Here is a 6,250-nt window from a genome sequence, read left to right as displayed (position 1 = left end):
CAGCGATGTTCTTTCAACTTGAATCTTTAAAGAAAAAGACTTAATTTTTAACAAATCATTTTCTTCACAGCTTCATCAATTTGGTTTCTTTGAAATTCACTAGCAAGATGTATCAAAGGAACAGATTGTTTGCCCAAAGCCTATCAAAAATGCTTTTTGCCTGAACTGAATATACCTAATCTATTTCACAATTCATTTAAAAATGATCCTATAAGGACTATTATTCCCATAATGGTTTCTTAAAGCGGGAGCTCTACGAAGCCTCTGTGCAGCTGAAATGATAATACTAGCACGTGCTGGTCAGACACTACACTTCCAACTTTTATTTATATAAGGACTAAGGGGGAAGGTGTTTTTTGTCCTCTGTTGAGGTGAGCTCACTCTGCTCCCTGCTGGTTAGTAGAAAATGTTAACATGCTTGCTGAAGATCATACACTTTTCTGTGCTGCCATTGACTTTCTGTCAGCTGCATAGCGGCCTCCCTATTATAATCCAGAAAGTTGCAGTTATACAGTACTTCACCTGAACAAATGAAGGTGTTTAGCTGGCCCTTCGTTTGACTTCACAGCATGGAAAAGGCATTAAAGGACATTAACTGTATCAGATCGAAATGGGGTGTACCTTTCTGTTGTTAAATCTATCATTAATCTCCCCAATACTCTCAGCTCCCAGAGAGCCAAATCAGGAGATACAGCTGTTAGAAATAGCTTTAAAAGGATATTATCTCATTGATTTTTGAAGGCAAGTTCCCTTACCAAGAATATTGTTTTTCGGTACATTCAGTCTCAGTCTTTAATGTTTATTCATTTGGCTGCTTCACAAGGGAATGCAAATCACAGAAACTTAGGCATTGTACAGTGGTGTGCAAAATGAGTACTACTGGGGATTTGGGTTTTCTTCTATTCCTATCCAAGCTTCTGAGAAAGACTGCTTTGTGTGCTGAGGACTTGGGAAGAAAGAGCAGCATAACACAGGATTATAATATTCCCTTTCTATGCAAAAGTTAAAATTCATATGATTACCTGGGTTTTGTGTTTGAATCAGTGTTATGCATATGTTGGCTTGTGAAAGATCTAGGCAAATAATTTATAATGACTTCACATGACTTCTGCAAAGCAACGCATCTTAACGTGCTCCTGCTTTTCTTTAAGGCATAAGCATTTGCGAGGTGAGTTCATAAACCCCAGGCTTTAATTTAAACCTCCCAACTATTGTCTGAAGTTTTCCCTACATTCTTTGGTAAAAGTAGTGAATTAGCAGCCTAAAAGAGGTACACTAGACATTAGTAATCTGGGAATAGAGTCAATCTAGGAACCACGTATGAAATTTTTCACCAATAGTCAATTGCAAAGGCAAACAGAAAATTTAGGAGGCAAACCTTTGGGATACAAATTTCCTGAGGATGTTTACTTAAATGGTGACTACAGAGTTCTCACCTAGCATCTGAGCCTGCATTTCCATTGACTTCAGTAAGGGTATGTCTACACTGCAACAAAACATCCGCAGCTGGCCCTGGTCAGCTGATATGGACTCAGCGTCTGCAGACAATACAAAATTACTCAGGATGGATAAGTCCAAAGTAGACTGCGAAGAGTTACAAAGGGACCTCACAGAAGTGGGTGACTAGGCAAAAAATCGGCAGATGAAATTCAATGTTGATAAATGCAAAGTAATGCACATTGGAAGACATAGTCCCTGCTACACATACAAAATGATAGGGTCTAAATTAGCTGTTACAACTCAACATCATGCTTTGAATATCCCTAAACCTCCAATCGCCAGTATCTGGGACTGGACAACAGGGGGTGAATCACTCAATAATTGCCTTGTTCTGTTCATTTCCTCTGAAGTATTTGTCACCGGCCACTATCAGAAGACAGGATACTGGGCTAGATGAACCATTGGTCTGATCCTGTATGGCCATTCTTTTGTTCTTATGTCTACACTGCAGATTTATAGTTGCACGGCCCGAGTCCCACAAGCCCAAATCAACTGACATGGGCCAGCCACAGGTGTTTCATTGCTGTGTAGACATACCCTAAAAGTTTTGCCTGCATAATGGCTGAAGGATGAACTACTTGGTTATGAATAATCAAGCACAGCAAATTCAAAGTACTTATATGTTCCAGCAGATTTTGAATAAATTATACATATTAGGTACTATGACAAAGTTCCTCCTCTATCTTGGTGGGTCCTGCACTTATTGGCGGATTTTCTTGCCTCAGAGATTCACCATGTGGGTTGGGGAACAGCCCAGAGACCTTCCCCTCTGGAAGAACCCACAGTCCAGGTCAATTGGGAGGTTTGGGGGGAACCCGGGCCCGCCCTCTACTCCGGGTTCAAGCCCAGGGCCCTGTGGACTGCAGCTGTCTATAGTACCTCCTATGACAGCTACAACTCCCTGGGCTACTTCCCCATGGCCTCCTCCAAACACCTTCCTTATTCTCACCACAGAACCTTCCTCCTGGTGTCTGATAACGCTTGTGCTCCTCAGTCCTCCAGCAGCACACCCTCTCACTCTCAGCTCCTTGCGCCTCTTGCTCCCAGCTCCTCACACTCGCACCACAAACTGAAGTGAGCTTCTTTTAAAACCCAGGTACCCTGATTAGCTATCCCAAGGCACTAGCCAAATGCCCATTCAAGTGAGTGGAAAGACACCCATTGACTTCGATGACCTTTGGATCAGACTTCAAATAATTACTGAAAGATATGAGGCTAAAACAGAACAACAATCTGTATGGGTTGAGAAAGAGAGGGAACCCACACCCGAATACATAGTCCTACTGATGTCTGGGGAACAGGCCATCAGCTTGGTGGTAAAAGGCAGGACAGGTCAGAAGCCAGATGAATTAGCATGAGCCACAGGAGTTGGGGCAATTCGAGAGCTATTAGGCATCCTTGGTGATGCTGGGCTAGGTTGGCCTGTGCTGCGTTGGCAGTGAAAAGCAGCCACCCAAGCCAGTTTATCCATTCCCTCAGGATTCCCTTGTTTTGAGGGAATTCCCATTTGCCATAGGACAGGCATTGCCACTCAGTGCAGCTTCACCTATTCCCTCCCTACCCACACACTCCCCAGAGATACTCTAATCTGTACCTCAGGACCAACCTCTCACCCACTGGCCTCCAAATCAGGGAACTGCAATGGTGCTTAAAACCACCTTTCCCCCCAGTACCTCTCTCACTCCCCCCACTCTCAGAGCTAGACCAAAGGCTAGTCTGTGCCCCATTTTCCTTTGCAGTGATTCTACTGAAATTAGGCTTTCTTATAGTGTTATGATGTTAGTTAATTGGCCGAACCCTGACGCCATTGAAGTCAGTGTCAGAAATACCACTGATTTTGATGGGAGCATAATTAGGTACAATATGTTTGAATATAGTCAGTCACTGCTATGTTAGGGATTTTAGGGGTCTAGGGACGTTGTTTTGTTTTAATCATTGAAAGTTTGTAATTTTTAATTTAGAAGGTTTGGGTGTTACAAAGTCTCTTTTCTTGTTGTTACTTGAGTGGGTCCTAATCCAGTGGAAAATATCTGTGTGCCTGTCGTGTGTCAAAATGTTGTAATAACATTAATGAGGAGTTTTAGAAGTACAGTAGCAGGGGGAAGAAAATCCACATGGGAAACAGGCCCATTAATAAGTGAGGAGGGAGACTGGACTAACAATGCTCCCACAATGGCCCAGATACTGCATAATTTTGTAAAAAAAAAAAATTTAACAATATGAAAATGAAGGGAAAGAAGAACAGGCAATCAGAAAGTCATGATGTTTTCTCACCACACCTTTCCCTTTCCAAGCATGTGAGAGGGAAGAATATGCACCGTGAAGAACTGGGAGAGGTACCAGAGGATTGTAATAAATAAATAAACGTGTTAGCCATCTTCAAAAAAGGGAAAGGCAGACATCTTGGCAATTACCATCTGGCCAATTACTTCAGTCTCTGGTGAAACAATGCTACTAATGTGCAAAGAAAAACTGTGCACGTATAAGGAAGGTCATGGAATTATAAACAATAAACGGAAATTTATAAAGAGCAAATCCAGTTAGACAAAACTGATCCTTTTTTCTATAAAAACACAACACCGGTACATAAAGGGAATGTCGTAGAAGTGCCATCTCTTGATTTTTGGAAAAGCATTTTGATATAAAGGTTGTGATACAGTGTATAAAACCGACACCAGCCGAGAAGGGGTTAACTGGAGCCTGAGAGCTTTGTTAGTCCCACTTGGTAACACCTTCAGGGTGTGTCAAGCTCAGGGAGGAGTTAAAAAGAAGACGGTCAGAGTGGTTAGAGGAAGGAGACCCAGGACAAAGAGGGTCTGGAATGCCCTCTCGGTGGGAAGGGCCTGACAGAAGCCAGCTAAAGAGAGAACTGTGGGAAAGCTACAGGAGTGGAGTTAGCTCCTATGGTGGGCCTTGAAAAGGGAACAAAGACTCTAGGAAGGCAGCCCTGTGGGTTGGTGTGCTGTAGAAGAGCAGAGAATTGGAAAGAACCATCGATGGACTAAGACTCAAGCCCAACATGGGTGGAAGTTGGTTAGATTGTATTTTTGTCTATTTTGGGAGTTTTGCTGAAGGACTCCATGGAAAGCCCTGGGACCTGTTGCTCTGGAGAAGAATGAGAGTGAAGAGAAACCCAGGAGGGGAGAAGGATGTTGTGTTAATTACCATTACTTTGTCAGACATTATTTGTTTGGGACATTGATACCCTGGCTGGGATAGAATTATAATAAGAACTGGCTGGAGGGCCAAGGCATCACCGGACCAGACCACTGAAGTCTTGAGGAAGAGCAAGGCAGATACTGAAACAGCACATGGAACCACAAGGGGGCACTCTGGAACAGTGAGTCTTTGACAGAGGGTCAAACTTTCTCCTGCAGCAGAGATTTGCCTGGTGTAGGAGACGGGGTGACTGGGAGTCTGTTATAGCTCTCTGATGCTGAGGGCCAGTCTGTGCTGGCCTTAGTCCAAGTTAGAGTAGCTATGGGGCTGCTCTGTTTTATGTCATGGGCAAAAGATCTATAATGGACACTCTGCCAATGGAGAATATGCATAGCACTGGGGCAATCCACCATGCTCCATGTGCCCGTCTCCACTCCCTCCCTCATCTAACATGCACCCTACACTGACGGTAGGGATGGCTGGTGCAGGATCCACCGCTGCCAACTTTTTGCCAGCAGGGAGTTCTCCTATACCAGGGGAATTTTCTGCTCAACACATGTGGCCAGAATCCACATGTTGTGCTACCTGAGTGTCATAAAGGGGCCAGATTTCAGCTGAGAATCTGACACAGAGTCTTCAGCAGTTTTACGTGGGAAAAAAATCTTAATTGGTATTGATATAAATGCTGTCTTGCGGACTGAAAAATGGCCGTAGGCCCATAAACAGAGCAGCACATACAGCAATGTATTGAGTCAAGTCTGGTATGGAAGGAGGAATTGGGTGCCAGAGGGATTGGTATTATACTGGTCTTATTTAATATCTTCATTATTGATCTGTGAAAGAGGGAGAAAAGCATGTTAATTAAAGTTGCAATTGACACTTAATTGGGAGGTATCAGCTACACCAGTGAGGGCAGATTAAAAACACACAGGGACCAAGATAAATTAGAAATAAGAAAATGAGATTCAGCAAGGAAAATGCATGCTAATATAGGAAATATAATCTAACCCCAAAAGGAATAATGTGAGAATAGATTCAGAGATTATAAAGAGGTCAGATTAGATTATCATAATTGTCTTGTCTGGCCTTATCTATGAATCTGTATATAGATTTTAAAATTTCCAGTGATGGAGACTTCACTACAACCCTTGGTAAGTTGTTCTAATTCAGAGGTGGGCAAAGTACGGCTCGCGGGCTGGCCTGCCCAGCCCCCGAGCTCCTGGCTCGGGAGGCTAGCCCTCAGCCCCTCCCCTGCTATCCCTCCTCCACCGCAGCCTTAGCTCGCTCGCTCCGCCGCCAGCGCAATGCTCTGGGCGGCGGGGCTGTGAGCTCCTGGGGCAGCGCAGCTGCAGAGCCTGGCTTGACCCGGTGCTCTGTGCTACGCGGTGGTGGTGGCAGCGTGGCCTGGCTCCAGATGGGCGGCACGGCTGTAGCGCCGCCAGCCACCGGTGCTCCAGGCAGCTCGGTAAGGGGGCAGGGAGCTGGAGGGTTGGATAGAGGGCAGGGGAGTTCGGGGTGGTGGTCAGGGAGCGGGGGTGTGGATAGGGGTCAGGGTAGTCGGGGGGAACGGGGATTGAATGGGGGCAGGGGT

Source organism: Terrapene carolina, unplaced genomic scaffold, assembly GCF_002925995.2.
Source record: "Terrapene carolina triunguis isolate 2854851 unplaced genomic scaffold, T_m_triunguis-2.0 Scaffold189, whole genome shotgun sequence".
Taxonomy (NCBI): domain Eukaryota; kingdom Metazoa; phylum Chordata; order Testudines; family Emydidae; genus Terrapene; species Terrapene triunguis.
This window is presented reverse-complemented; position numbering follows the sequence as displayed.